At 53.8% G+C, this 7,986-nt stretch overlaps 1 long non-coding RNA gene across 1 annotated transcript in view; it reads right to left on the bottom strand.

Moving 5' to 3' along the window:
• Positions 1-3,448, bottom strand: part of LOC144952759 (uncharacterized) — a 14,812-nt gene extending 11,364 nt beyond the window's left edge. The window contains exon 1 of the long non-coding RNA XR_013640684.1: positions 3,389-3,448. This is a non-coding gene — a long non-coding RNA (uncharacterized LOC144952759). The remainder of the gene's footprint in view (positions 1-3,388) is intronic.
• Between the last annotated feature and the right edge of the window lie 4,538 nt (positions 3,449-7,986).

The following is a 7,986-nucleotide window of genomic DNA, read 5'->3' as shown; positions in this document are numbered from 1 at the left end:
TGTGTCTCTGTGTGTGTCTCTGTGTGTGTGTGTCTGTGTGTGTCTCTCTGTGTGTCTCTCTGTGTGTCTCTCTGTGTGTGTCTCTGTGTGTGTCTCTGTGTGTGTCTCACCGTGTCTCTGTGTGTGTCTCTGTGTCTCTGTGTGTGTCTCTGTGTCTCTGTGTGTGTCTCTGTGTCTCTGTGTGTGTCTCTGTGTGTGTCTCTCTGTCTCTGTGTCTCTGTGTGTGTCTCTGTGTCTCTGTGTCTCTGTGTGTGTCTCTCTGTCTCTGTGTGTCTCTGTGTGTGTCTATCTGTCTCTGTGTCTCTGTGTGTCTCTGTGTGTGTCTCTGTGTGTCTCTGTGTGTCTGTGTGTGTCTCTGTGTGTCTCTGTGTGTGTCTCTGTGTGTGTGTCTCTGTGTGTGTCTCTGTGTGTCTCTGTGTGTGTCTCTGTGTGTGTCTCTGTGTGTGTCTCTGTGTGTGTGTCTGTGTGTGTCTCTCTGTGTGTCTCTGTGTGTGTCTCTGTGTGTGTCTCTGTGTGTGTCTGTGTGTGTGTCTGTGTGTCTCTGTGTGTGTCTCTGTGTGTGTGTGTCTGTGTGTGTCTCTCTGTGTGTCTCTCTGTGTGTCTCTCTGTGTGTGTCTCTGTGTGTGTCTCTGTGTGTGTCTCACCGTGTCTCTGTGTGTGTCTCTGTGTGTCTCTGTGTGTGTCTCTGTGTGTGTCTCTCTGTGTGTGTCTCTGTGTGTGTCTCTGTGTGTGTCTCTGTGTGTGTCTCTCTGTGTGTGTCTCACCGTGTCTCTGTGTGTGTCTCTGTGTGTGTCTCTGTGTGTGTCTCACCGTGTCTCTGTGTGTGTCTCTGTGTGTGTCTCACCGTGTCTCTGTGTGTGTCTCTGTGTGTGTCTCTGTGAGTGTCTCTGTGTGTGTCTCTGTGTGTGTCTCTGTGTGTGTCTCTGTGTGTGTCTCTGTGTGTGTCTCACCGTGTCTCTGTGTGTGTCTCTGTGTGTGTCTCTGTGTGTGTCTCTGTGTGTGTCTCTGTGTCTCTGTGTGTGTCTCTGTGTGTGTCTCTGTGTGTGTCTCTGTGTGTGTCTCACCGTGTCTCTGTGTGTGTCTCTGTGTGTGTCTCTGTGAGTGTCTCTGTGTGTGTCTCTGTGTGTGTCTCACCGTGTCTCTGTGTGTGTCTCTGTGTGTGTCTCTGTGAGTGTCTCTGTGTGTGTCTCTGTGTGTCTCTGTGTGTGTCTCTGTGTGTGTCTCTGTGTGTGTCTCTGTGTGTGTCTCTGTGTGTGTCTCACCGTGTCTCTGTGTGTGTCTCTGTGTGTATCTCTGTGTGTGTCTCTGTGTGTGTCTCCGTGTCTCTGTGAGTGTCTCTGTGTGTGTCTCTGTGTGTGTCTCACCGTGTCTCTGTGTGTGTCTCTGTGAGTGTCTGTGTGTGTGTCTCTGTGTGTGTCTCACCGTGTCTCTGTGTGTGTCTCTGTGTGTGTCTCTGTGAGTGTCTCTGTGTGTGTCTCTGTGTGTGTCTCTGTGTGTGTCTCTGTGTGTGTCTCTGTGTGTGTCTCACCGTGTCTCTGTGTGTGTCTCTGTGTGTATCTCTGTGTGTGTCTCTGTGTGTGTCTCCGTGTCTCTGTGAGTGTCTCTGTGTGTGTCTCTGTGTGTGTCTCTGTGTGTGTCTCACCGTGTCTCTGTGTGTGTCTCTGTGTGTGTCTCTGAGTGTGTCTCAGTGTGTGTCTCTGTGTGTGTCTCTGTGTGTGTCTCTGTGTGTGTCTCTGTGTGTGTCTCTGTGTGTGTCTCTGTGTGTGTCTCTGTGTGTGTCTCTGTGAGTGTCTCTGTGTGTGTCTCACCGTGTCTCTGTGTGTGTCTCTGTGTGTGTCTCTGTGTGTGTCTCTGTGTGTGTGTCTCTGTGTGCGTCTCTGTGTGTGTCTCACCGTGTCTCACCGTGTCTCTGTGTGTGTCTCTGTGTGTGTCTCTGTGTGTGTCTCTGTGTGTGTCTCACCGTGTCTCTGTGTGTGTCTCTGTGTGTGTCTCTGTGTGTGTCTCTGTGTGTGTCTCACCGTGTCTCTGTGTGTCTCTGTGTGTGTCTCTGTGTGTGTCTCTGTGTGTGTCTCTGTGTGTGTCTCACCGTGTCTCACCGTGTCTCTGTGTGTGTCTCTGTGTGTGTGTCTGTGTGTGTCTATGTGTGTGTCTCTGTGGGTCTCTGTGAGTGTCTCCGTGTCTCTGTGTCTCACCTTGTGTGTCTCTGTCTCTGTCTCCGTGTCTCTGTGTGTCTCTGTGTGTGTCTCTGTATCTCACCTTGTCTCTCTGTCTGAGTGTCTCACTTTGTGTGTGTCTCTGTGTCTCCGTGTCTCTGTGAGTGTCTCCGTGTCTCTGTGTGTGTCTCCGTGTCTCTGTGAGTGTCTCCGTGTCTCTGTGTGTGTCTCCGTGTCTCTGTGTGTGTCTCCGTGTCTCTGTGTGTGTCTCCGTGTCTCTGTGTGTGTCTCCGTGTCTCTGTGAGTGTCTCCGTGTCTCTGTGTGTGTCTCTGTGTCTCACCTTGTCTCTCTGTGAGTGTCTCCGTGTCTCTGTGTGTGTCTCCGTGTCTCTGTGTGTGTCTCCGTGTCTCTGTGTGTGTCTCCGTGTCTCTGTGAGTGTCTCCGTGTCTCTGTGTGTGTCTCTGTGTCTCACCGTGTCTCTCTGTGAGTGTCTCCGTGTCTCTGTGTGTGTCTCCGTGTCTCACCTTGTGTCTCTGTGTCTCTGTGTGTGTCTCTGTGTCTCTGTCAGTGTCTCCGTGTCTCCGTGTCTCACCTTGTGTCTCTGTGTCTCTGTGTGTGTCTCTGTGTCTCTGTGTGTCTCTGTGTGTGTCTCTGTGTCTCTGTGTGTGTCTCTGTGTCTCACCTTGTGTCTCCGTGTCTCTGTGTCTCACCTTGTGTCTCTGTGTGTGTCTCCGTGTCTCTGTGAGTGTCTCTGTGTGTGTCTCTGTGTCTCACCTTGTCTCTCTGTGTGTGTCTCCGTGTCTCTGTGTGTGTCTCTGTGTCTCACCTTGTCTCTCTGTGTGTGTCTCTGTGTCTCACCTTGTGTCTCTGTGTCTCTGTGTGTGTCTCTGTGTCTCACCTTGTCTCTCTGTGTGTGTCTCCGTGTCTCTGTGTGTGTCTCTGTGTCTCTGTGTGTGTCTCCGTGTGTGTCTCCGTGTCTCTGTGTGTGTCTCTGTGTCTCTGTGTGTGTCTCTGTGTCTCACCTTGTGTCTCCGTGTCTCTGTGTGTGTCTCCGTGTCTCTGTGAGTGTCTCCGTGTCTCTGTGTCTCTGTGTGTGTCTCTGTGTCTCACCTTGTCTCTCTGTGTCTGTCTCCGTGTCTCTGTCTCTGTGTGTGTCTCCGTGTCTCTGTCTCTGTGTGTGTCTCTGTGTCTCACCTTGTCTCTCTGTGTCTCTGTGTGTGTCTCTGTGTCTCACCTTGTCTCTCTGTGTCTGTCTCCGTGTCTCTGTTTGCTTCCGTGAGGGGGGAATTCCGCGCTCTTCCTCCTGACGTGATGACGTCACCAGGTGAGGCGTCCGGCGTGATGACGTCACCAGGTGCTCCGAAGGTCGACGTGGTGACGTCATCAAGCGAGGTGTCCGGCGTGATGACGTTCGCGAGGTGCGAGAAATGGCGACGGGATGACGTCACCAGGTGGAGGTGTCGGGCGTGATGACGTCACCAGGCGATCCAAAGGGCTACGCGGTGACGTCACCAGGCGAGGTTGTCGGGCGTGGCGACGTCACCAGGCGTGGGTGGAGGCGTGATGACGTCACGACACGCCTATTCACCCGGTGACGTCACCGCGCCCAACCGCCTATTTGGTGACGTCATCACGTCCCCCCTTCACCTCGTGACGTCATCGGGGCGCGGTTCGACGTTTTTCTCAACGTCACAATGTACAGTGTGTACAGTGTGGGTCTCTGTGAGTCTGTGGATCTATGTGGGTCTCTGTGTGTCTCTGTGAGTCTCTGTGAGTCTCTGTGGGTCTCTGTGGGTCTCTGTGAGTCTCTGTGAGTCTCTGTGGGTCTCTGTGAGTCTCTGTGGGTCTCTGTGAGTCTCTGTGAGTCTCTGTGGGTCTCCGTGAGTCTCTGTGGGTCTCTGTGAGTCTCTGTGAGTCTCTGTGGGTCTCTGTGAGTCTCTGTGAGTCTCTGTGGGTCTCTGTGAGTCTCTGTGGGTCTCTGTGAGTCTCTGTGGGTCTCTGTGAGTCTCTGTGTGTCTGTGAGTCTCTGTGGGTCTCTGTGTGTCTCTGTGGGTCTCTGTGAGTCTCTGTGGGTCTCTGTGAGTCTCTGTGTGTCTCTGTGAGTCTCTGTGGGTCTCTGTGGGTCTCTGTGGGTCTCTGTGTGTCTCTGTGGGTCTCTGTGAGTCTCTGTGTGTCTCTGTGAGTCTCTGTGGGTCTCTGTGAGTCTCTGTGGGTCTCTGTGAGTCTCTGTGGGTCTCTGTGAGTCTCTGTGGGTCTCTATGGGTCTCTGTGTGTCTCTGTGGGTCTCTGTGGGTCTCTGTGAGTCTCTGTGGGTCTCTGTGAGTCTCTGTGGGTCTCTGTGGGTCTCTGTGAGTCTCTGTGAGTCTCTGTGGGTCTCTGTGAGTCTCTGTGGGTCTCTGTGGGTCTCTGTGAGTCTCTGTGGGTCTCTGTGAGTCTCTGTGGGTCTCTATGGGTCTGGGTCTCTGTGTGTCTCTGTGTGTCTCTGTGGGTCTCTGTGGGTCTGGGTCTCTGTGGGTCTCTGTGGGTCTCTGTGAGTCTCTGTGAGTCTCTGTGGGTCTCTGTGAGTTTCTGTGGGTCTCTGTGGGTCTCTGTGAGTCTCTGTGAGTCTCTGTGGGTCTCTGTGGGTCTCTGTGAGTCTCTATGAGTCTCTGTGGGTCTCTGTGAGTCTCTGTGGGTCTCTGTGGGTCTCTATGAGTCTCTGTGGGTCTCTGTGAGTCTCTGTGGGTCTGGGTCTCTGTGGGTCTCTATGAGTGTGGGTCTCTTTGAGTTTCTGTGGGTCTCTGTGGGTCTCTGTGGGTCTCTATGAGTGTGGGTCTCTGTGAGTGTGGGTCTCTGTGGGTCTCTGTGGATATGGGTCTCTGTGAGTCTCTGTGGGTCTCTGTGAGTCTCTGTGAGTCTCTGTGGGTCTCTGTGGGTCTGGGTCTCTATGAGTGTGGGTCTCTGTGAGTCTCTGTGGGTCTCTGTGTGGGTCTCTGTGGGTCTCTGTGGATATGGGTCTCAGTGGGTCTCTGTGGATATGGGTCTCTGTGGGTCTCTATGAGTGTGGGTCTCTGTGAATCTCTGTGGGTCTCTGTGAGTCTCTGTGGGTCTCTGTGGGTCTCTGTGGGTCTGGGTCTCTGTGGGTCTCTATGAGTGTGGGTCTCTGTGGGTCTCTATGAGTGTGGGTCTCTGTGGGTTTCTGTGAGTCTCTGTGGGTCTCTGTGGGTCTCTATGAGTGTGGGTCTCTGTGGGTCTCTATGAGTGTGGGTCTCTGTGGGTCTCTATGGGTCTCTGTGGGTCTCTATGAGTGTGGGTCTCTGTGGGTCTCTATGGGTCTGGGTCTCTGTGGGTCTCTATGAGTGTGGGTCTCTGTGAGTGTGGGTCTCTGTGGGTCTCTATGAGTGTGGGTCTCTGTGGGTCTCTGTGAGTGTGGGTCTCTGTGAGTGTGAGTCTCTGTGGGTCTCTGTGAGTCTCTGTGGGTCTCTATGGGTCTGGGTCTCTGTGGGTCTCTGTGGGTCTCTATGGGTCTGGGTCTCTGTGGGTCTCTATGAGTGTGGGTCTCTGTGGGTCTCTGTGGGTCTCTATGGGTCTGGGTCTCTGTGGGTCTCTATGAGTGTGGGTCTCTGTGGGTCTCTATGAGTGTGGGTCTCTGTGGGTCTCTGTGAGTCTCTGTGGGTCTCTGTGGGTCTCTATGAGTGTGGGTCTCTGTGGGTCTGGGTCTCTGTGGGTCTCTATGAGTGTGGGTCTCTGTGGGTCTCTGTGGGTCTCTATGAGTGTGGGTCTCTGTGAGTGTGGGTCTCTGTGGGTCTCTGTGGATATGGGTCTCTGTGAGTCTCTGTGGGTCTCTGTGAGTCTCTGTGGGTCTCTGTGGGTCTGGGTCTCTATGAGTGTGGGTCTCTGTGAGTCTCTGTGGGTCTCTGTGTGGGTCTCTGTGGGTCTCTGTGGATATGGGTCTCTGTGGGTCTCTGTGAGTCTCTGTGAGTCTCTGTGGGTCTCTGTGGGTCTCTGTGAGTCTCTATGAGTCTCTGTGGGTCTCTGTGAGTCTCTGTGGGTCTCTGTGGGTCTCTATGAGTCTCTGTGGGTCTCTGTGAGTCTCTGTGGGTCTGGGTCTCTGTGGGTCTCTATGAGTGTGGGTCTCTTTGAGTTTCTGTGGGTCTCTGTGGGTCTCTGTGGGTCTCTATGAGTGTGGGTCTCTGTGAGTCTCTGTGGGTCTCTGTGTGGGTCTCTGTGGGTCTCTGTGGATATGGGTCTCAGTGGGTCTCTGTGGATATGGGTCTCTGTGGGTCTCTATGAGTGTGGGTCTCTGTGAATCTCTGTGGGTCTCTGTGAGTCTCTGTGGGTCTCTGTGGGTCTCTGTGGGTCTGGGTCTCTGTGGGTCTCTATGAGTGTGGGTCTCTGTGGGTCTCTATGAGTGTGGGTCTCTGTGGGTTTCTGTGAGTCTCTGTGGGTCTCTGTGGGTCTCTATGAGTGTGGGTCTCTGTGGGTCTCTATGAGTGTGGGTCTCTGTGGGTCTCTATGGGTCTCTGTGGGTCTCTATGAGTGTGGGTCTCTGTGGGTCTCTATGGGTCTGGGTCTCTGTGGGTCTCTATGAGTGTGGGTCTCTGTGAGTGTGGGTCTCTGTGGGTCTCTATGAGTGTGGGTCTCTGTGGGTCTCTGTGAGTGTGGGTCTCTGTGAGTGTGAGTCTCTGTGGGTCTCTGTGAGTCTCTGTGGGTCTCTATGGGTCTGGGTCTCTGTGGGTCTCTGTGGGTCTCTATGGGTCTGGGTCTCTGTGGGTCTCTATGAGTGTGGGTCTCTGTGGGTCTCTGTGGGTCTCTATGGGTCTGGGTCTCTGTGGGTCTCTATGAGTGTGGGTCTCTGTGGGTCTCTATGAGTGTGGGTCTCTGTGGGTCTCTGTGAGTCTCTGTGGGTCTCTGTGGGTCTCTATGAGTGTGGGTCTCTGTGGGTCTGGGTCTCTGTGGGTCTCTATGAGTGTGGGTCTCTGTGGGTCTCTGTGGGTCTCTATGAGTGTGGGTCTCTGTGAGTGTGGGTCTCTGTGGGTCTCTGTGGATATGGGTCTCTGTGAGTCTCTGTGGGTCTCTGTGAGTCTCTGTGGGTCTCTGTGGGTCTGGGTCTCTATGAGTGTGGGTCTCTGTGAGTCTCTGTGGGTCTCTGTGTGGGTCTCTGTGGGTCTCTGTGGATATGGGTCTCAGTGGGTCTCTGTGGATATGGGTCTCTGTGGGTCTCTATGAGTGTGGGTCTCTGTGAATCTCTGTGGGTCTCTGTGAGTCTCTGTGGGTCTCTGTGGGTCTGGGTCTCTGTGGGTCTCTATGAGTGTGGGTCTCTGTGGGTCTCTATGAGTGTGGGTCTCTGTGGGTCTCTGTGAGTCTCTGTGGGTCTCTGTGGGTCTCTATGAGTGTGGGTCTCTGTGGGTCTCTATGAGTGTGGGTCTCTATGGGTCTCTGTGGGTCTCTATGAGTGTGGGTCTCTGTGGGTCTCTATGGGTCTGGGTCTCTGTGGGTCTCTATGAGTGTGGGTCTCTGTGAGTGTGGGTCTCTGTGGGTCTCTATGAGTGTGGGTCTCTGTGGGTCTCTGTGAGTGTGGGTCTCTGTGAGTGTGAGTCTCTGTGGGTCTCTGTGAGTCTCTGTGGGTCTCTATGGGTCTGGGTCTCTGTGGGTCTCTGTGGGTCTCTATGGGTCTGGGTCTCTGTGGGTCTCTATGAGTGTGGGTCTCTGTGGGTCTCTGTGGGTCTCTATGGGTCTGGGTCTCTGTGGGTCTCTATGAGTGTGGGTCTCTGTGGGTCTCTATGAGTGTGGGTCTCTGTGGGTCTCTGTGGGTCTCTGTGAGTCTCTGTGGGTCTCTGTGGGTCTCTATGA

The sequence above is a fragment of the Lampetra fluviatilis genome, chromosome 69 (genome assembly GCF_964198595.1).
Source record: "Lampetra fluviatilis chromosome 69, kcLamFluv1.1, whole genome shotgun sequence".
NCBI lineage: Eukaryota > Metazoa > Chordata > Hyperoartia > Petromyzontiformes > Petromyzontidae > Lampetra > Lampetra fluviatilis.
Note: the sequence above shows the minus strand (reverse complement) of the source record. Positions and strands in the feature narration are given on the sequence as shown.